This window comes from Nelumbo nucifera, chromosome 3 (genome assembly GCF_055504915.1).
Source record: "Nelumbo nucifera cultivar China Antique chromosome 3, China Antique-T2T, whole genome shotgun sequence".
NCBI classification, from domain to species: Eukaryota; Viridiplantae; Streptophyta; class Magnoliopsida; order Proteales; family Nelumbonaceae; genus Nelumbo; species Nelumbo nucifera.
In genome coordinates, this window is record NC_142651.1 from 85,900,652 (window position 1) to 85,924,964 (window position 24,313).

A 24,313-nucleotide genomic window follows, 5' to 3' on the forward strand; every position below is an offset into this window, starting at 1 on the left:
CTCTGACAAATTCAGTGACTACTTAAAGGATAATGGGATTGTATCACAATTAGCTCTACCTGCTACACCACAATTAAATAGTGTATCGGAAAGGAGAAACCGAACTCTATTGGATATGGGGTCCGTTGACTTCTCATCCACTCGGAACTACCTATATCCTTTTGGGGATATGCATTGGAGACTGCAATATATGTGTTGAACTGGGTTCCAACCAAATCTGTTCCTAAAACTCTGTATGAGCTTTGGACCGGTAAAAAACCAAGTGTAAGACACTTGAAGATTTGGGGTTGTCTAGCACATGTTAAAAGAACAAGTGCTGACAAATTGAAATCCAAGACCAACCGTTGCCTATTTGTAGGTTACCCTAAAATCTCTATAGGTTACCTATTTTATAACCCAAAAGAGAAAAATGTGTTTTGTAGTCGAAATGCCTACTTCTTGGAAGAAGATTACATCCTAGACAATCATCGTCAGGAAATTGTTCTTGATGAGAAGAGCTCAAGAGTAGTGGGAGATGTCCCACAGGCTCTAGATCATACCCAACTTATAAGATCTACCCGTGCTTCTAGGCTTCCAATTCATTATGACTATGATCAAGAAAGTTACTTGATGAAAGCCACGATCAATAAGAAATATCCCCTGACTTATACAGAAGCTATGTTGGACATAGATTCCTTGAAATTGGTAGATGCCATGAAAGCTGAGATGAACTCGATGGAAACCAACAAGGTCTAGACACTTGTAGACCCATCCCCTAGGGTGAAAGAAATTGGTTGCAAATGGATCTACAAAAGGAAGAAGGGCCATGATGGGAAGATTGATACCTATAAAGCTCGTCTTGTAGAGAAGGGGTACACTCAATAAGAGGGATTCAATTATGAGGAAACATTTTCGCTAGTGGCCATGATTAAATTCATATGGATCCTGCTAGCTGTAGCAACACACTATGATTATGAGATTTGACAAATGGATGTAAAAACTGCGTTCCTGAATGGAGATCTTACTGAAGATATCTACATGTAGCAACCACAAGGTTTCATTGTTGCAGGTCACGAACACATGGTGTGTAAACTTAACCGATCCATTTATGGACTTAAGCAAGCTTTTAGAAGTTGGAACATCCGATTTGACTCTACTATCAAACAGTTTGACTTTGAGTAGAATTCGAATGAGCCCTGTATTTACAAGAAGACAGTAGGAGATAAGGTTGTGTTCTTGGTTCTATATGTAGATGGCATTCTACTCATTAGGAATGATGTAGGAATGTTAAATACAGTGAAGGTATGGCTTTCGCAGCAATTCTCTATGAAAGATCTTGGAGAAACCTCCTATATCTTGGGACTTCGACTCTATAGAGATAGATTGAAAAGGATAATAGGATTATTCCAGTATGCTTACATTGACAATATTGTCAAAAGATATAGCATTGAGAACTCTAAGAAGGGTTTTGTCCTTTTCAGACACGGAGTCACTCTCTCCAAGGGTATGTCTCCCAAGACTCCTGAAGAAATTGAGGGCATGAGAGAGGTTCCCTATGCCTTAGCCGTAGGGAGCATCATGTATTCCATGTTGTGCACTTGGCCAAGCATTGGCCAAGCTGTAAGTGTAGTAAGTAGATACCAGTCAAACCCAGGACATAGGGGTGGCAACGAGCCGAGCTTTTCACGAGCTGCTCGAGCTTGGCTCATGAAAAGCTCGACTCGGCTTGGTTTTAGCCGAGCTCGAGCTCGAGCTCGATCCCAATTCAGTGGCTCGATTAATAAACGAGCCAAGCTGGAGCCTACTAGACCTCGACTCATGAGGCTCGCGAGCTAACTCGAATATATATAATAAAATTATAGAAAATAATATATAATAAAAATAGTATAATTCTTAATTTTTAAATATAAAATAATTTTTTATATATATATTTTTATTTTTATAAAATATATAATAATATTTTTATAAAATATAAAACGAGCCGAGCCGAGTTGAGCTCGAGCTTATGAACTTTTGACTCGAGCTGAGCTCGAGCTCAAGGTTCTGGCTCAAACCGAGCTGAAGCTCAAGCTCAAGCCTTATAGAATAGTCTCAAGTTGAGCTTGAGCCTGATATTATTCAGCTCGGCATGGCTCGAATCCACCCCTACCAGGATAGGAGCATTGGACAGTTGTAAAGAACATACTCAAATACCTTCGGAGGACAAAAGAGTTTTTGTCTGATGTTCGATGGTAGTTTACTACAAATCGTCAGGTATACTAATACCGACTTTCAGTTTGACCTAGATGATAGAAAGTCTACATCTAGTTACATCTTTATGATGGGGCCCTATATAGTAAGAAAAATAGTCCACGACCCAAGCCAAGCACATTGCCATAAGTGAGGTTGCCTAATGAATGAAGTTGTTCATTCTAGAATTTGGAATCCTATCATATCATCAATTCCACTATTGTGTGACAACATTGGATCTACTGGAGATTGTTGTTAGAGGGGACATCCAGATTCAGAAGGTTGCATTAGCAGAGAATGTGGCAGACCCATTGACTAAGCCTCTAACACAAAAAGTGCTTGAGAAACACATGGATAGTATGGGACCGAGGCTTGTACCAGATTGGACCTAAGTGCAAGTGGGAGCTGTTAGACAGTGTATGCCCTTAGCTCCAATCAGATTGATGTACATTTGACATTTATTGTAAATGAATAAAAGTACATAATTGATTCATGTTATATCTAGTATGTTTCTATGTAATTACCCTTAAACTGGACACTTATGAGACTCGTGTTAGTTTAGAATGTTCACAGCCATTGAATAGACCTGGGGAGGTTTATCCTAACAAGGCAGACACTAACGTGCTACCAAGCCGGTTGGGGCAGCTTGTCTCAACTGCTAGGGTTAGACCCGAAGCACATGTAGTGTGTGTTTGCTTAAAACTCTGAACCAGACCATTTTCCAGTTATGACCTAAACCTTAGACACAAATGGGAAAAACTGGAAATTTACACCTAACCCATAGACTTGATTATGGTACTGCACTAGGTGTTGGATTCGACTGTCTTTGATATGCCAATTAGTGAGATCCTTAGCGGGGGTCAAAACCTGGGTGTGTTGGTGTAGTCTGAGAATTCACCTGAGTGGGTGATCATAGTGATAGAATCAGCCCCTTTATTAGACAAAGTGAATAATCTAGGACAACACTCTCTGATGGAAACCTAAACTGCTAGCAGTTGATTTCAAACTTTTTTGAGATTTGCTTTGCAAAATAAATAGATATTGCATTTTTATGAAAAAGGTTTGCAAAGGTTTTAATTCTCAGGATCCATCTTGAGAGGAGAGTGCGACACTGCACCTTGCAGCCGAGGGAGAGGTCCTCTCTTGTCGGGTAGTGTTTGATCATTATGGACTGAGAGGTTAAGTGTAAGACCATTTAGGGCCTATAAAACTGATGGGCTAATATCACTCGTTGAGAAGCACGAGTCATAAAACAAGAAGGTTAACAAAAAGAAGGTAATATCTAAGAAATTAAAGTTGCTCCCCAGCAACGGTGCCAAAATTTTGATGGGTTTGTCGAAGCCCTCAAAATTAATACTAGTCCCACAATAAAATATTTGTAGTAAAAGTGGTACTAGGTCGAATCCCACAGGAAGCTAACAGTAATCTCTCAACTGAATAGATAATATGATTGAGTGGGAAAAATTAATAACTAAAATTAAAAGAATAAGAAAGCAAATAGCAAACTAAACAAACAAGAGAAAATTAGTCTTACCAAATTCTGGTTCAAGGGTTCGGATTAGTCAATTGGCCATCGATCCTAGGTAAATTTCAGCAGTCTTGCAATTCAAGCATTTAACCTTAGATTTATTAAGATAGCCATAATAAACCTTGTGTTTTCCTAAATCAGTTGACCAAACCCAGCACTCGATCAACACTTATCCTTAATCAACTGGGTCCGATAGCGCTCCATATTAATTAATGATAGCATTAAGCTTTGTGAAAACAGTTAAACCAAAATAACAATAATTGAGATAGCTGCAATTATTGAATCTTGTTCCATCGATTCCCTTTAGGTTAAAACATGTCAATACATTGGTCAAAGGCTGTCATGAACAATTGACCCAAAAAGATATTAACCTAATTGCTACTTGTACCATTATTCGTGACAATTATGGATCACCGAAATCATGGATAACAGTAGGAAAATCAACATTAATTCAGTTTGTCAAACTAATTAACATCAACATCCAATAAAAATATGCACAAAAATCAATGAATACTTGAATTAGAAAGCAATAAAATAAATTAACTACAGAACCTCACAATGACACAATCGAACCTCCCCCCTTGAACCAGAAAAGAGAAGTTTAGCTGCTCATGATCTTCGAACCCTCCATGCTTTTCTTCTCTGTGGCCGAACTGCTCTCTTGGTAGCTTGAGTTGCTTGGTGATCTCTTGGATCTTGGAGTGAGTGATAGAGCTGGTCCACCCCCCTCTTTATATAGCTGAGGGAGAGGGCTCTCTCCAACTCCTTCTAGGAGATTAACTTCAAGTCTTAATTTGTTTTGAATTAATCCTATCATATCTCTTATCTAGTGATCTAATCCAATCTTCTTATCTTTATAGGATTACATTCAAAGTTTAAATCTAATAAGACTCTCTTTATGGAGGTTACATTCGAAATTGTGACTCTAGGCTCTTGAATTCGAGTTGGGCTGCCTTAATATCTTGGACTGCTACTAGGTTCTTCTGCGAGTTAGGCTTCAGCTGTGAAATGGGCCTGGCTACGAACTTGCTCCGACCTCAGGCCCGGTTTTGTACTCGATGCGGACCGAATCTATCAAAACCTAAAACATAAAAGTTGTGGGCCTTTCTTTCATCTTTCTGATGCTTCTCGAATTGTCCAATTTGGAGTTTGGAATTGAGAGTTATGCTCAGATTACTGACTATTGCCGAAACTGTGCAAAATCATCCGAATTGCCCTATTTTCTTCCAATTGCCTTCTTTCTTGCCCTGAATCGAAGTACAAGAGTAATGAGTCCATTTAAGTGCTAAATTAATGTAAAAGAGTGAATAGTTAAGGATAAAAATAGGGTTCTTTTTAGTCTCATCAAATCCCCCCACACTTAAACCTTACTCGTCTTCGGGCAAGACAAAATTTAAGCAAAAACAAACTAACTACCTACTGATTTTTAAACTCAACTCTCCTTCATCTTTCTCCACAAATATTCTATGTTAACTATTGCAAACCATTAAATCAGCACAACCAAGTGATACACGACTCGTCCATTAGTCAATCCAATTTTTGCTACTGCAAACCAGGTAGTAAATCAGGGAAAACCTCTTTCTCTTCTCTCTCTCTTTTTTTTATATTCTTTTTTTTTCTCATCTGAAGAAGTGAGTGCATTTTATGCTCCATCTCTCTTTTGGATTACTTGGTCAGTAGGTGCATTTTATGCTCCATCTCACTTTTGGATTACTTGGTCAGTAGGTGCATTTTATGCTCCATCCTACTGTTTGAATTGCTAGCTAGTATGTGCATTTTATCCTCTGTCCTACTATCAGATGACTTGGCTGGTAGGTGCATTTTATGCTCCATCCTACCATCGGATTATTTGACCGGTAGGTGCATTTTATGCTCCATCCTACCAAATGTGGCAATGGTGAAGTATTTACCCTATTTACTTAAACCTACATTTAGGATTAGCTTAACTGGAAATGGCTTCTGATAAGTCATGTACTCCTTGATCATATTTCTTTACTAGGTTCACAAGAATTTCCCTAGAACATTGTTTCAATTGATTTCAAAAGAATTGAGGTTTTTTTTTTTTTGAAAAGCAAATGCAGAAAAACACGACCTAAATCAAATTTTAAAACATTGTCCCCAATGTGAGGTTAAATGCAAAGAAAGGGCAGAAAAACTAAACTAGAAATGTAAAAACAAAAAGAAAAAAGGGAAAAACAACTTCCCTATCATGGATCCTCTAACTCTCGTGGTCGCAGCTTTCGGTGTGCTCCTCTTTCATCCATCATGGGCGGATTCAAATTTGGAATAGGGGCCTTCATATCCAATTGTGCGCTCAATCCGAGCTCCTCATTCATATCTTCTTCAAAAATTTTCTGCACATTTGAATCAATAGTGTCAACCGAACAAATCGAATGACATTCATTGGGGTACTTCATTGCTTCAAAAATATTAAATTTAACAATCTCCCCATCGAACTCGACAGAGAGAGTACCCTTGTCCACATCTATTTTGGTCTTGGCCGTTTTCATGAATGGCCTGCCTAATAGAAGTGGGGCTGAACTTGTGACCGTATCCTCCTCCATCTTCAGGACGTAGAAATCAGCTGGAAAAATTAAATCGTTCACCTGCACCAATACATCATCAACAATCCCTTCTAGGTAGGCATTAAAACGATCAACTAATTGAATGACTACCCTAGTTTTCTTTAAGGGACCTAACCTCAAAGCACAATAAATCGAGTATGGCATGACATTGATGGATGCACCTAAATCTAACATGGCACGCTCGATTCTTTTATTTTCAATCACACAAGGTAAAGTGAACATACCTGGATCAGCACGTTTTTTCAGCAAGGTTCTCTTAATGATAGCTGAAACGTTCTCTCCAACTCTTACCTTAATGGGGCTCTCGTTTGAGTCTCGTACCTCCTCTTCTTTATGTCCTTTATCTACCTTTCTTGGTGAGGTAGGTTCTAGCTACAGTTCCTTCCCGCTTCTCAGCACCACTGCACTTACATTCTCCTTGGGGTTGACTACCGTTTGTGATAGTAGTTTCCCAGAGCTCTGCGCCTCCAACTTTCTAATGGAAGTGACAAGTTGGCTGATTTGGTTCCCCAAATTCCGAATGTTGGCTCTTGTTTCCTGCTGAAATTGACGAGTGTTAGTAGCAAGAGCCTTAACGATTTCCTCTAATGACATACCTGAACTTGAGGATTGACTTTGTACTATGATAGGTGTTGAATATTGGGGCTGTCGATTGAAATATTGGGGCTGATATCTCTACTGTCCTCCTTGGTTCCTGTAGCTTAGATTTAGATGATCCCTTCACCCCAAATTGTAGTAATTGGAGTAGGGGTCATAATTTCGTTGGGGCTGCCCCGGGAATCCTCCTACGGCATTGACTTGCTGCATCGAACCATCTTGCAATGATGGGCACATGTCCGTAGGATGCCCAGGAATCGAACAGACACCACATACCCTAGCTGTTTGCAATTGTCCTGCAGCCAGTTGTCTTATCAAGGCAATTAGATCTGAGATTTGATTTTGTAAATTAACATGACTTACCTCATTAACACGCATAATATTGCCCTCTATTCTTGCGCCGAACTGTTGTGAATTTTCAGCCATGTTGGAAATTAATTCCTTGGCCGCTTCGGGTGTTTTGTTCACCAAGGCTCCGCCACTGGCTGCATCTACCATACTTCTATCCATGGGCTGAAGCCCTTCATAGAAGTATTGGATCAAAAGATGTTCGGGTATTTGGTGGTGTGGACAGCTAGCAACAAGTTGTTTAAACCTTTCCTAATATTCATATAGCGTCTCACCACCAAATTGCCGAACTCCACAAATTTTTTTTCTTATATTTGCAACCCGGGATGCAGGAAAATATTTGTCTAAAAATATCCAATTCATCTCATCCCATGTGCGTATTGAACCGGGAGGAAGAATATACAACCAATCATTCGCTTTATCACGTAAAGTAAATGGAAAGGCTATGAGTTTTACCTAGTCCTCGGTCATACCGTGGGGTTTCATGCTTGAATAGACGACATGGAATTCCTTTAGATGTTTATGAAGGTCCTCACCTGGAAAACCATGAAATAGAGGCAATAATTGTATCAAACCAGATTTCAATTCAAAAGCTACCTCAAGAGTGGGATATGTTATAAATAAGGGTTGTTGGTTCATAATCGGTGCAGCCAACTCCCGTAATGTCCTCTCTCTGTTAGCCATTCTTTCTTCTTCTTCTTCGAAGATGAGTAGATCACAAGCAGGTAAATCACAATCTGAGTTCACCCTTTTACGTGAACGATCATTCCTTTGTTTCGCCTCCTTCCTTAAACGACGGTGGTCCTCTCAATTTCGGGGTTGTACTCGAGTTCACCTCATTGTGAAGCACGAGTCATAAAACAAGAAGGTTAACAAAAAGAATGTAATATCTAAGAATTTAAAGTTGCTCCCCGGCAACGGCGCCAAAATTTTGATGGGTTTGTCGAAGCCCTCAAAATTAATACTAGTCCCACAATAAAATATTTGTAGTAAAAGTGGTACTAGGTCGAATCCCACAGGGAGCTAATAGTAATCTCTCAGTCGAATAGATAATATGATTGAGTGGGAAAAATTAATAACTAAAATTAAAAGAATAAGAAAGCAAATAGAAAACTAAACAAACAATAGAAAATCAGTCTTACCGAATTCTGGTTCAAGGGTTCGGGTTAGTCAATTGGCCATCGATCCTAGGTAAATTTCAGCAGTCTTGCAATTCAAGCATTTAACCTTAGATTTATTAGGATAGCCATAATAAACCTTGTGTTTTCCTAAATCAGTTTACCAAACCCAGCATTCGATCAACACTTATCCTTCATCAACTGGGTCCGATAACGCTCCATATTAATTAATGATAGCATTAAGCTTTGTGAAAACAGTTAAACCAAAATAACAATAATTGAGATAGCTGCAATTATTGAATCTTGTTCCATTGATTCCCTTTAGGTTAAAACATGTCAATACATTGGTCAAAGGATGTCACGAACAATTGACCCAAAAAGATATTAACCTAATTGCTACTTGTACCATTATTCGTGACAATTACGGATCACCGAAATCATGGATAACAGTAGGAAAATCAACATTAATTCAGTTTGTCAAACTAATTAACATCAACATCCAATAAAAATATGCACAAGAATCAATGAATACTTGAATTAGAAAGCAATAAAATTAATTAACTACAGAATCTCACGATGACACAATCAAACCTCCCCCCTTGAACTAGAAAAGAGAAGTTTAGCTGCTCATGATCTTCGAACCCTCCATGCTTTTCTTCTCTATGGCCGAACTGCTCTCTTGGTAGCTTGAGTTGCTTGGTGATCTCTTGGATCTTGGAGTGAGTGATAGAGCTGGTCTGCCCCCCTCTTTATATAGCTGAGGGAGAGGGCTCTCTCCAACTCCTTCTAGGAGATTAACTTCAAGTCCTAATCTATTTTGAACTAATTCTATCATATCTCTTATCTAGTGATCTAATCCAATATTCTTATCTTTATAGGATTACATTCAAAGTTTAAATCTAATAAGACTCTCTTTCTAGAGGTTACATTCGAAATTGGGACTCTAGGCTCTTGAATTCGAGTTGGGCTGCCTTAATATCTTGGGCCGCTACCAGGTTCTTCTGCGAGTTGGGCTTCAGCTGTGAAATGGGTCTGGCTATGAACTTGCTCTGACTTCGAGCCCAGTTTCGTACTCGATGCAGACCGAATCTGTCAAAACCCAAAACATAAAAGTTTTGGGCCTTTCTTTCATCTTTCTGATGCCTCTCGAATTGTCCAATTTAGAGTTCAGAATTGAGAGTTATTCCCAGATTACTGACTGTTGCCGAAGTCGTGCTAAATCATCCGAATTGCCCTATTTTCTTCCAATTGCCTTCTTTTTTGCCCTGAATCGAAATACAAGAGTAATGAGTCCATTTAAGTGCTAAATTAATGTAAAAGAGTGAATAATTGGGGATAAAAATAGAGTTCTTTTTAGTCTCATCAATTCTCGATTTCCCTGATCCATCGAACTTTTAAGGTTGTGTTTGGTTTGGTAGAAAATAAAAGAGAGAATCAAAAAATTGAGGAAATGTACGTGTCCTCGAGGGATTTCACACAATTAATGAAGAATTTTCCCTAAGCTATCTGTTTCACTTTTAAGCTCTATTGATTTTCTAGTAAGCCATTTACACGTGTTCTTTTGATCAAAAGTGTTTCCTATGTGAATATTCTTTTGACCAGTCTTACCCAAAAAAAAATGTAATTATTAAAATGGACAATTTTGTCTCATAATGTTTTGGTGATTCTTCTTAGGTGAGAAGGTTACTTACCCACTTGGGAGATGAATATCACTTAACCTAAGGAAAAACAATTTACCATGAGACCCATAGTTTACTGCAAAGCAAATACTGGATTGTTGGTCAACGGGAACCATTTTTTTTATTGACGAACTTTCCCATTCTAATTACAAAAAAATGAATGGACCTTATTTTCTATAAAACCAAACATAAACTAAATCTATCATATATTAGACCTTTTCTCTATTTGATATGATATAAGTTTCTACTTTGAAAGGAAATTGTGTACCTTATATAGGCTTTCATAGGTTAAGGCTTTCATGTCCCCATAGGATTTTTCATGTTACAGCTATTAATATGAATTTGGATTCAGTACAAATCATCCTTACAGTATTCCCCAATTGTGTATTGGGAATCTCCCCATGAGTAAAAATATACAAATGAGGAGATATTCCCAATGCATGACTGGGAAGATGCTGTGAGACGGTTTTGTGAGGATGGAATTCAATCTCTGTTAATATAATCGTATGGTGGTCGCCTTTCCATGGAGATAATGTTTGGGATTTAAAAAGAAAAAAAAACAAGAAAAGAAATCATGTTCATCATTAACAAGAAATCTACTATAGCTTTCTTCTTATCTAAATGGACAACTTCGTATATATTTGGCATCGATGCTGTAGATATAGCACCGTTTTCTTAGAAAATGGTACTTATGTGTGGGTTGGAAGCACCATTTTCTAAAACAGTGTTTTTTCTGTTTAAAAACGTTGTTGCCAGGTAGGACGTTTTCTGGAGCAATAGCAACACTTTCTGTTTGGTACCAGTGCTCCATGTCTCACTACAAGAAAATGGGGCTATAGCTACAACACTTTAGCTACAGTCAAAAAACTGTAGCTAAAACATGGGATATAACCACGGACAATTTGATGTTCATGGCAAAATGTTGAGCTTTAGCTATAGGCATTTTGTCCGTGGTTAAAAGTTATTCTATCCGTGGCTAAAAGACATTTATAGCTACAGTTATAATGTATCCATGGCTATAAGTTACAAAAGCAGAAATTGAGCTTTAGCTACGGACAATTTGTCTGTGGTTAAAAGTTGAGGTTTAGCTACGGACAACTTGTCTGTGGTTAAAAGTTGAGCTTTAACAACGGAGGACAATTTGTCTGTGGTTCAAAGTTATTCTGTCCGTGGCTAAAAGATATTTATAGCCACGGTTATAATGTATCCATGGCTATAAGTTACAAAAGCAGAAGTTGAGCATTAGCTACGGACATTTTGTCTATTGTTAAAAGTTATTTTTCAACGATTATAAGATATTTATAGCCACAGCTATAATGTATCCATGGCTATAAGTTACAAAAGCAGAAGTTAAGCTTTAGCTACGGACAATTTGTTCGTGGTTAAAAGTTATTTTGTCCGTGGCTAAAAAGCTATTTATCACTATAGCCACGAATAACTAAAATTCCATGGCTATAATTACGAAGTTAATCATCTTTACCAACAATCATTTTATTCCTAGTTCATAAATAATAATCATATAATATTCATTTAAAATATTTATTATTTATTAATTACTTTTTATAGTAAATTAATAATTAAGAATTTATTAAAGTAAAAGATATAATTAATAGTTAATAATTAACAAATTATTAGCTCATTACTATTGCATAACAATAATAATTAATGATTTCTATTTAATAATAATTAAACTAGAAAATAAATTATTAATAATTTCATAAGTACATTAATAAAAAAGAAAATAATTTCTAAAATAGAAATAAATAAGTATTAATTATTACTTCATTAATTAAAACTAATCATCAAAAATTAATTTAATTATTAAAGTAAATTAATAATTAATAGAAAATAACAAACTAAATATGAAAACCACTAATAGTAAATTAATTAATTACCTATCAATGAAAATAATATTGACAATTAAATTAAATTATTTAAATTCATAAATAAATTATTAATAAAGTAATAGTGATACAATATAGATAAATAATTATTAATTATTATTTTATTAATTAAATTATAACTAATGATTTATTTAATAAATTATTTCAACCACTTTATTATTATTTTCCTCAAGTGTAATTTTTAACTTTTTTATTGTGAAAGATGAAAAACTAAAATAAAATATAAATAAATCAATATATTCTACATATTTCAAAACATCATTATTTATTCTATGTATAATAAAACATATAACACTAACCAATGTTTAGAAAGTTGGACGAGACCAGCTAGTCAGATTATTGTTAAACCATGACCCAACCCTTGACCAATTCGATAATACGCCTAACCCTATTTACTCCAAAAAAAAAGCCAAAACCGTCCACCAAACTAGTCTAACCCAAGAACTAATGAATTGGTCTTCGGTAACTTTTTTGCTACCTATGTGTTTTAAAGTATTGAAGGCACCTTACCCTACTATTTTTGCCATAAAACATCATTTTAGCGAGTTGAAAAATTTCGCTCTTGGACCTGGATTTTGTGTTTAAGCCTTGACCGAGGCTCGGGCCCTCATTAGAGCCCCAAATTTTAGGGTTGGGCACATATATTTACCTATATGTACATTATAGATAATATAATGTTATTTTATATTATATAGAAATAGGGCATTGAATGGGTCAGGTTCAACCAAACGAACCCAATGTTCATGAACTGATTAGGTTGGTTATGGTTCTAGGAATTGGAACTGATGAGTTGACTCTGGTTCCGGATATATTGTTCCGATTATTATCGATTTGGAACTAGTTCCACCTAGTCCTAAACCGATTCAAACCCGACCCAACAGTCAGATTTCTTCTCTTCTCCCCTCTTAGTGAAACCTTTTTGTGTTGTGACATTATCTTATTCAGATCATAGTGACCAAAATCTAATGTTCATTTTATAACACCAATGACCAACCATCCCCATTGACCTTTATTCACTAATGACATAGAGACAACAAACACACTACAACCAAAGGCATGGGCCATGACATATTTGGTGTTTCATTTTTCATCTAAAAAAGCAAATGCCATGCCACAAGTAATGAAAGCTAGGGGTACTCAAATTTGGTTACCGAAATGAAAACAAATCGGACCAAACTAAATAAGCAAATTTAGTTTGATTTATTTGATTATTGGTTTATAGGATCTCTAGTCATTGTAGCAAAGACCTAGGATCAAATTCCGTTGCCACTAGGGTTGGGGGATATGGTACATCCCGTTGTGTAGCCCCTTGAAGCATATATATATATATAAGTTTATAAATAGTGATATATATTATTATACGTATTAAAAGGTTTGATGAGTCATGATCAAAAGTTTATTACATTTCATTTGTTTGATTATTTTGTGGTTGGGTTTAAATTACAAGGGGTTTTCACACTGTAAATGTTAGAGATGGTAAAGGAGCAATTCCATGACGATCTGATTGTGTCCATATCATGTTAGACAGAGGAGCTGTTGTATGTTCTTTGATGGGTGGATGTGGGTAATAAACCCCTTGCAAAGTATACTTTTTTCCATAGTTTCAATAGTTGCTTCTGTAATATTGATCATGTCCTAATTGCAGCTTCATTTGGTGGCTCGAGGGGGCTCTTTGGATTGTTTGCGTGAGTTGCTTTCATGGGTTGCAATCAGCTTCAAAGAGATTCTTCTGGGTAAGAATATATGTAACTCATGGAAAAGATATAGTGAACGATGACGTTTGATCTCAAATTATTCCCTGGCTAACTGTAGCTAAATTATAGTTTAAGTTGTCAACATTGGTGAAATAATTATTTTCTTTTCATCCCCTTCGTGTGATCAATAATTAGATCTGTTTAGTACAAGATGTATCTATCTTGCAGAAACATATGGATGTTGTAGACTTATGATATTTCCATGATTGTAACTATGAACTTCTTTCCTCTGATTATTGGCATCTAGGACTCTAATCGGAAATGAGTATTGTGTTTCAGTGAGGTTTTAATTTTTATTGAATTTTGTTTTTGGTTCAATTGGATATAGCCTATAGGGGATTCTCTGTTACTTGAATTTTTATTTTTTCAACTTTTATTGGATATAGCCTATAGGGGATTCTTTGGTCCCATAACGATGAGCATGTTCTTTGATTGGTTATTTCCTTCCTATGTTAGGTAAATGCCATTATAGACCATCTTTAGTGACGTATCTTAAAATGACACCATGAAACACTACTACATAAGGTTGTTTGTATCATAGTCAGATTCAGGCTGCTATAACCCATCTTCAGGTGGTTTGGATCCAAAACTAGAACAAGTTCTCTTGACAAGTGTCAAGTAATGTACACCCAGAAATTTTACTGGTCACTGGCTCAATTGTTCAGTCCAGATTGAATGGTTGGTTAAAGTGTGGGCCCAATGCAAGTATTGTAAAGGTGCTTTTGTGTGGCCTCCTTCTGTTGAATCCAGTTGGTGGGCTCTTTTTTGGTGGGATGGACCTGCTTGTAGTACTCTCTTCTCTTCTCTATATTTTTTTGTGTATGGGTTCATTAACTAGTACATAAAATAACTAAAGGTGCAAATAGACCAGGATAGGGTCATAAGGGTCTAAATGATTAGCTTGTTGAAGGCCTAATTAGAGCCCAATCCTAGGGACAGCAGGAGGTGGGCCAGGTTGCAAAATGGTGATGAAATATTTAGTGGAGTAGATTCAGTACCAACCAAACAGACATGATGTGTCATGTTTGTTGGCAGAAACTAGCAATTTCTGTAACTTTGCTTTCTACTTGAACAAAAACATAAAAGGGCACAAGTGCTTTCAAGAACAGATATTTTGTTTGGGGCCTTTCCCTTCTTGAATTAAAACTTCACTGATTTGTTTACCACAAGTCAAAAATTTATATCTTTTCCTTAAAACATCACAAGAAATGAGAGCTTCAGTTCACTACAAGAAAATGGGGCTATAGCTACATACTTTAACTACTGTCAAAAAAACTGTAGCTAAAACATGGGATATATCCACGGACAATTTGATGTCCGTGGCAAAAGGTTGAGCTTTAGCTACGGACAATTTGTTCGTGGTTAAAGTTATTCTATCCGTAGCTAAAGGATATTTATAACCACGGTTATAATGTATTTGTAGCTATAAGTTACAAAAGCAGAAATTGACTTCTAGCTACGGTCATTTTGTTCGTGGCTAAAGAGCTATTTATCACTATAGCCACGGATAACTAAAATTCCGTGGCTATAACTAAGAAGTTAATTATCTTTAGCTACAATCATTTTATTCCTAGCTCATAAATAATAATCATATAATATTCATTTAAAATATTTGTTATTTATTAATTACTTTTTATAGTAAATTAATAATTAAGAATTTATTAAAGTAAATGAATATAATCAATAATTAACAAATTATAAGCTCATTACTATTGCATAGCAATAATAATTAATGATTACTATTTAATAATAATTAAACTAGAAAATAAATTATTAATAATTTCATAAGTACATTAATAAAAATTTAATAATTTCTAAAATAGAAATAAATAATTATTGATTATTATTTGATTAATTAAAACTAATACTCAAAAATTAATTTAATTATTTATGTAAATTAATAATTAATATAGAAAATAATAAATTAAACATGAAAAACCACTAATAGTAAATTAATTAATTACTTATGAATGAAAATAATATTGAAAATTAAAATAAAGTATTTGAATGCATAAATAAATTATTAATAAAGTAATAGTTACACAATATAGATAAATAATTATTAATTATTATTTTATTAATTAAATAATGGCTAGTAATTTATTTAATAAATTATTTCAACCACTTTACCAAATTATTTTTGCCTCAAAGTGTAATTTTTAACTTTTTGTATTTGTGAAAGATGAAAAACTAAAATAAAATATAAATAAATCGATATATATATATATATATATATATATATATATATATATATATATATATATATTCTACATATTTCAAAACAGCATTATTTATTCTATATATAATAAAACATATAACACTAACCAAACGAGACTAACTAGTCAGATTATTGTTAAACCATGACCCAACCCTTAACCAATTTGATCATACACCTAACCCTATTTTCTCCAAAAAGAAAAAAAAAAAAGCCAAAACCATCAACCAAACTGGTCTAACCCAAGAACTAATGAATTGGTCTTGGGTAACTTTTTTGCTACCTATGTGTTTTAAAGTACTGATCAAGGCACCTTGCCTTGCTATTTTTGCCATAAAAACAAGGGTGATCATTTTAGCAAGTTGAAAATTTTTGCTCATAGACCTAGATTTTGTGTTTAAGCCCTAGCCGAGGCTCGGGCCCTCATTAGAGCCCCAAAATTTAGGGTTAAGCCCTAGCCGAAGTGTATTGTATCAAAATTTTGATCCTTGACTATAGCCACAAATGTTAGTCATTGGTGGCTATATATTGATTATAAAGTATTAAAAATAATAAAGTAATAAATATTTTAATAAAATGTTAGTCATGATTAGAAATTCATGTAATTAATGCATGGAAATTAATAATTAATAAATATTTATTATTTATTAATTATTATTAATAGAAAATTAGTAATTAAGAAATTATTAAAATAAATAAATTGAATATGATTAATAATTAATAAATTATTAGTTCATTACTAATGAATAACGATAACAATTAATGATTAAATTATTAATAATTTCGTAATTACATTGAAAAAATGATAATAATAATCTCCAAAACATAAATAAATAAATATTAACTGTTTTTTAATTAATCAAAACTAATCATCAAAAATTAATTTCATTGTTTAAATAAATGTATAATTAATAGCAAATATGGTCGAACCGTCATCAGTTACAAAACATTGGCACCTAGTCCATTATCACCCTTGGGAAATCTTCACTCCCAGTATAGTCAAATTTTCCATCGTCCCCTTCTCTCTTACTCTCAAGAATCGCTTGATCGAGCTGCAAGATCTCCCCCGCTCTCACTCGAACGAACGCACATACTCGGATTTTCTCCATCATCCCCTTCTCTTTCACTCTATCATCAAGAATCGATTTTATTAGGCCTGCAACATCAAGAATCGTCCCCTTCTCTTTCATTCTGTCCTCTCTCTATCTCTCTATTTTTTATTCGAGTGTCTTTCTTGGGAAAACCCTAGTGGCATTACGACACCATTGCCGCCGGAAGAGTTGTGGTCACTCCCCCTTCTCTCTCACTCTATCTCGCTCAAACGATCTCCAGCTTGCTAAAACCACTGTCTCTCTCTATCTTTCTTTTTGGAACCGAGTGTCCTTCTTGTGAGAATCGGCATTACGGCACCATTGCCGCCGGAAGAGTTGTGGTAAGATACAGCCGCACGTTGCTTCTCATTTTCCTTATTCCCTCAAACATGGCTAATGGTTAATTGTACCAAGTGTGTTATTGTGCTTGAACAGGCTTTAGGCTTGGTTGAAGGTGGATTTATTTGTCTGCAGAGGTTGAAAGTGGATTTATCTATTTGTGGCATTTGGAAAGGCAAGGTAATTTGTTCCTAATAGTTTAGTTGATTTTTTTTGTGTATTTTCATGCTTTAGTTTAATTGGTCTGAGATAGGATTTATTATTGCTGCTTTACTTCTCACCTCTGTGAGGGATGCTTTAGCATTTGGTTGCCGCCATTATTGCCATTGGGAGAATGCATAAGTTTGTGGTTTAGCAATCTGTTGAAGAAAACAAAAGAATGTGATGATGTAATGTAATTGAAAACTCTCAACTTGAACACCCAAGTTAATTCGACAATTTCAACCTCCATCTGCACTTTTTACTTTGTGCCGTTATATTTTATCAGCCCTTGCTTTAGCTGGACTTGATGCCAATATATTCAGAAGAATCAGTGCTTCCCTCATGAACAAGGTCCTATACAGGGCAACATTCTGTTGTGTGGTCTTTGTGGACTATTGCCTGAATCCAAAGACCAGCTTTGTATCCACTGTCTTATCTCCTCTAGAGTGTGGGATCATTTTCTCAGGGCTGCTGGAATTTGCTGGGTCATGCCAAGTTTAGTCAAAGACCTTCTATTTAGCTGGGAGATTTCAGGCCTGAATATAAAAGGAAAATTAATATGGAAGACAATTCCTATGGCTGTTCTTTGGGTAATCTAGTCAGAGAGGAATAGGTGAGTCTTTTGCAACAAGACAGAGTACTGATGAGGAGGCAACAAGCAAGCTGATTTCTTGGGTGTCTGCATCTCCTGAATTTAAGAACCTGAATGTATCCGAATTAATAAAATTTTGCCTTACCTTTCAAAAAAAAAAATAGAAATGGTTTGGTCATGTGCATCAAGGACCAATTAGAGTGCCAGTAAGAAGTGATTTAGTGTAACCAAAGCTCCAAGGGGACAAAAAAAGGATGTAGTTGCGGCAGTCGGACTTGATGTCCTTCCATTTAACAAAACATATGGCCCTAGAAACTATCAAACCTTGACAACTGAATTTGACAACCAAAATGTCAACCTGCATTCAAAAGAAAACTTAATCAGTTAGAGCATCAGAGGAAATAAGTTTAGTGGTGCACCCTTAGAAACTATCAAACCTTGACAGTTCCACATTTATAAAGGGGAACATTTGTCTTTCAGGAAATCTGGGCAGACCAGATTTCTTGGTTTGGGGACATTAGCTATGAATGTTCCACTTGGACTCTGAATCCACTTCCCACTTAACTATAGATAACCTGCTTGGTGCTTATATATAAGAAGATGAGAATATTAGAGGAGAGATTGGAGAAAGAAAGTTGAACACGTGGCTAGCCTAGACATCTAAAATAGAACCCTATCTTTACTAAATCAAGTACCCCCAAAGAAAAAAAAATCTTTACTAAATCTTATTGACTTCCTCACAATTAATGCCAAAAGGTGCCCCAAATGGTTTTTGAATATCCCAATTGCTTGTTTCGCAAGGCCCTTTATCCCCTAACATAAACCCTTTTTGCTGTACAAAGAAACCAAACCCCTTATCACATGCCTTATTTTTTGTGGGCCCAACCCTACAGAGACATGTTATTGTTTCTTTGTTCAGAAATCCAAGTCGGTCCACTGATGCTCCATATCAGTTTTGGTGGTTCTTGGATGTCCATGGATGTGAGATTAGTACTAGCTAATCTATCATTAATGACTGACAATTAATGATCAAAAATTGTTTCTTCTGAACTTGTACTAATCAAATTCTGATCTCCTTAACAAATTCCAATGTCACTTGAGTCCATTGAAAATTTTCAAATAGGCTTATGAAGCTTTGGATTGTCAAAACTCTGATGGGAACCAAACTCTACAGCTAGCCTATTTAAAGGCTTTGATATGAGTGCTCCTGGTCTGCTACGTGGCAATGCATTTGACCACACCAGATTTGCTAATCTTTAGAGGTCTAGTCATTCCAAAACCTGCTGATTCTTCACTTACATCCTGTATTTCCATTTCCACCACCCAAATCCAAAGACAGGCTTAGGGAAATCTGCAAATGTATTGTGCTTCTGATTATGATATTGGAAAGTCTAATTGGTTTTCTGTAGTGAACTTGTTGTCATTGAAAAGATAGAGAGTATAGACTCCTTGAAGAACTTGGAAGTGATCATTCAGATATCAGATGGAACCATGGTGGCAAGAAGAGATCTAGGTGCTCAGATCCCATTGGAGCAAGTCTCATCAGCCCAACAAAATATAGTCAAGTTATGCAGACAGCTAAACAAGCCTGTCATTGTTGCCTCTCAGCTTCTTGAGTCAATGATTTAATACCCTACACCCACCAGAGTTAAAGTGGCGGATGTTTCTGAAGCAATTAGACAACAGGCAGATGCTTTTTGGTGAGTCTACAATGGGTCAGTACCTAGAGAAAGCATTGACAGTACTGAGAAGTGTCAGCCTGAGAATTGAAAGGTAGTGGAGGGAAGAGAAACACCATGAAGCTATGGGAATTCCAGGACATCTCTGCTTCATTTGCAGACAGGATTTCAAAGGAGATATTCAAGTCTGCTGCTAAGATGGGGATAGGGGGAGTAAAGTTCCATGGACGGAAAAATACATGGTCAATGAGGCATATTATTGTGCAGAAACTCATACAGCCTTACAGGAAAAAGATGGATAGGAATTGAAGCTTTCTAAAAGCTTTAGATTGAATCCCTTCTAGCTCCTTTAATAAGCATGTGTCTGATTGACTTGAAATGTTAATGGGTTTTTATCTGAAAAAATGTCAATATTTCTTTCATGGCATATACTCTCTCTGAAGTGGACATTAAGGTCTTTTCTCTAGTGAGAGCTTCATTTGGGCTACTCTGTCAAGGGCCATTACCCTATGTTGGTCATGGCTATCAAGGGTCTTGGGTGGGGTGGACTGAATATTGACATAATTTTTACATAATTTATAGAGTTGCTCTACTCTGTTATCTGTTCCATAGTTACATCAGATATGACTTTAAACAGACATTAGAATATTCCCACCAGGGAAGGAATCAACAAACTTTATTTGGTGTGTGTACCTTATTGAGTAAATCAGCATTGCTTTAGCTTAGGGAGGAATAAAACTTAGGTTAGTTCCTAATAATTCATGCTTTATAGAAGAAAATGTCAAGTTTGTAGTGTATATTTGTATTTTATTCTTTTTTTAATAAATAAGTGCAACACCAATACCAATAAAAAAGAATTTTGAACTGAAGGCTAGCTGGTTGCTGAAATAAACAGCTTTTTCTTATTGTCAGTATCATGTGCAAAAAATTTGGGAAAAACAAATCCCATGATTCTTGTTGATTTTATGGTGCAGTAATCTGTTATTTTATTTGTAATCATTATTGTTGAAGTGCTCCTGCTGCTTTGATGCTTGATGGGTATGGACCTGTTTGATGAGGGTAGAATTGTGATCTTAGCCAACAATCTAGAGGTGGATGCACTTTTTGTTTATACAAAGACAGGTCATATGGCATCTCTCCTGGTCACATTGCCGACCTAACTGCCCAATCTTTGCCTTACAACTTCAGTAAGGAGGCTTCTGAACCTTCAATCGGGTTTAATACCATTCCGTTTGAGCTTCTCTAATGATATGGGGAGCAACCTCAATAGATCCTTCTCCGTGCTAAAGGCAAGGGGGATGATCCTGTCCAGTGACCTTGTCATAGCTCTCTCTGATATGTTGCTAGAAATTCAGAGTGAGAAGCCGTCTTTGATCAAATCCAATAATCTTGAAGCCGATGTGCAACCCCAATTGTACTATATCTGGCTAAATGTGAAAAGGATGATCAAATCCAATAATCTAGAAACTGCAATCTCATATAGTTGCAATGGAAAAGATCTTCAAAGATCAGAGATACAAGCAAATATTCTGGTATCCTTTTCTATCCATCTGGAAATTGCAAACATTTATTCACACTTCTGTATTTAAATAGAAAGCTTTTATTGTTTATTCTGTTTTCTTTTTTCTTTTAATTTTGGTGAAGGAACTGGGTTGATAAATTGTTGAACCTCAACATCATCCAATAATAATAAGAAACAGAGCACCACCCAACCAAAGAGGTTAAACCTTACCATTTTCTTTACAGAGGACCTTTCTTCTCAGTGTTCAGACACGTTACTACGTGCCCATTGGCTTATCATGCCACTACCATTTAGGCCTACATGTAATGATCGGTGGTCCTGCTAGGGCTGGTAGCCAACACATAAATCAAAGAGTATGGTGTTGAATGCAGGCTAGCCTTCACGTGAAATAGAAGGAATTCTGGAATTGATTCTCCCTCCCTCCCCCCATTGCCCAACCAACACCAACACATTGTTGCAAGCAAGTAGAAGGGAACCCACCATCAAGAAATATCAGTTCAGATTGAGAATGAAGAAAGGTCTATGTTGTGAGCTAAAATTGTCTAGAAAAGCAGGTGGTAGTTGTGGTCATCAAGTAAGTTGGCATCCTATGCCAATGTCGCCATTTTCCTGCTTTATTCAACACACACTGAATTCTGAGATAAATAAATGCAAGGGAAGAAATTAATAGGGGCCTGAATCTAGTGTGGACAGCGTATTCTGAGTAGATCACCCAAGGACAGGTCATGCAATCAAACATGTGAACCATTTTAGAACTTAACTCCCTTTCAAATGGGAAAGTTTAGAATTATGACAAAACCCAACCAGTGGAATTCTTGATGCTTGGAACTGAGGAGGAATGGCAATGGAAATGTGGCTTGCACCTCTTCCCTTTGGCAAGGAGTCCCAAGGACACCCGCAGAGACCCTTGAAGGTTTCTCACCAAAGGAACCAGAGAGCTGAGCAACAGAGAGGGGGAGGGACCCATTTTGCACCTGTGAGACATGGTGCACCAGAATTCCCAAAGCAGCCTCGACGACATGAAGCTTGAGCTCCTAGCAGAGTGTTCTTCCATTTTTTTTATTCTTTGACCCTCTTAAAGGGTATCTTTTAACTGTACATAGCTCATAATAAAGTATCTAAACATAGAGAAGGCAGCATGTCTAGGCTGTCCTGAAAAGAAAAAATCACACAACATACAAAAGCTACAAAGCTGCACAAATGAATTCCCACCTCAAAGAACCTTGTATATTATTATAAACTATTTACAGTCATAAGAGTACCCTTGAGAATATGTTCTGGTGTATATTTTCTCATATTTTTCATTATACTGAAAATAGCTTACTGATAAAAATGCAAAAGAAAAGGATAAGATGCAATACAACCCAATGTATCCCTTACATGTTTTAAATGGATATCTTGCTGCTGTGTTTCAGTTATAGCCAATACTGCACCTCTTAAAGACATGAGTTTTGATTATCAGATCTATTATACTATGTCTTAAAAAAGTATGATATTTTTATGGGCTTAGCTCAATCTTCAAATACTGTGGCTGCCTTGGGCTAATTTGATTCTTGAATTGATCAGTGGTATTTCTCTACATCATGGAATGCTTGATTCCACCATTACTAATATTATATGGTTAAACAATGAGCTGAATCTAAAGTACTTGTTGCTGGACCACAAGAATGGCCTTTAATATATGTATAATTTTTACAAGGGAATTATGTAAGGGTGGCCAGCTCTTCCTGCAATTTGTAGGGTGGCCAACAATTAGTTTATTGGGGTTCTATCTGAACTTTGGGCTAAAGAGCCATGATTGCCACATCAAATGAAAGGTAGCCAGATCTTCCTACAAACAGACTATTACCTCAGTTGTTTCAGTTTCAACCTACCTACGAACTTGAAGTGAGATATTACCTCAGCTGTTTCAGCTTAAACCTGTCTCCATCTCTTTCATTACTCTGTTTTAGCTTTGAGATGGGGTTTATGAGGTCCTAGGAATGATCTATAAAATGCTTATGATTTTATAGGTTTGTCTGTCAGCTTGTAGTTGTATGTGCTATCTTATAATCACCCTTCATTTCAAACACCTTGAAATGCTAGGGATTGCCTTTTCCTTCTACCATATTAGTGCCCATTTGGAAGGGATTTCAAAACACAACTTCTTGTGTTTCGGGCTGGGTCCCACATAGAATTCATAAATGCTGTTGTGTTTAGTGAAAATTCGGAATTCATAAAAGCTGTGTTTGATCTCAATCCTTACATTTGTCATTTGTTTAACATTAGGCTTGGAAAGTAGGCAAGTTTATATTGCATATATACTTAATTAAATTTTCATACATGATTTTATATCTCCAAAAATGTGATTTCTAACTTATTTTCTATTATTTTCTTATAGGTTGAACATGGTAAAGGAGGATACTTCACACGTTTAGATGGAGACATTTGATCAAATTTTACATGATAATTTTTTTTTTTTTGGATTGAGTTTTCATGTATTCAAGAAACTTGAATTTGTAGCAAACACATGGATGTTAAAGCACCTTGAGATATAGTTCATTTATTGAAGAACCTTTTATTGGAATTTTAAATTCAATTTACATCTTATATTATGAATTAGTTGTGTTTGTATTCAATACAGGAAAGCAGGCTTGAAAAAATAATGAAAAAAATTTAGGATCTAGGCTTTATGTTTTTCGATACAGGCAATGTAAACCGTAAAGCTGTTTTAGCAGTCGAAGAAAACCGTTGCTAAAGGTTTTTAGCTATAGATTGTTGCTCTTCTGCTATTGGCTATAGGTAAATTTTTCTAACTACGGCCAGTTAATATCCGTAGCTATAGATTGATGCTTTTTGCTACGGACAACTTGGATCCATAGCTATAAATCCATAGTTTAAGTTACGGAGGTTAGGCTTTAGCTATGGGCATAAACCGTAGCTATAGGTTAGTTGTAGCTATGGATACGTTCAG

The 24,313-nt window shown here is 35.9% G+C and overlaps 1 long non-coding RNA gene across 1 annotated transcript; it reads left to right on the forward strand.

Moving 5' to 3' along the window:
• Positions 1-16,890: 16,890 nt before the first annotated feature.
• On the forward strand, positions 16,891-23,954 carry LOC104597732 (uncharacterized). The gene is made up of 3 exons (XR_735243.3): positions 16,891-17,368; positions 17,463-17,546; positions 23,741-23,954. It is a non-coding gene; the product is annotated as an uncharacterized LOC104597732 (long non-coding RNA).
• Positions 23,955-24,313: the final 359 nt, after the last annotated feature.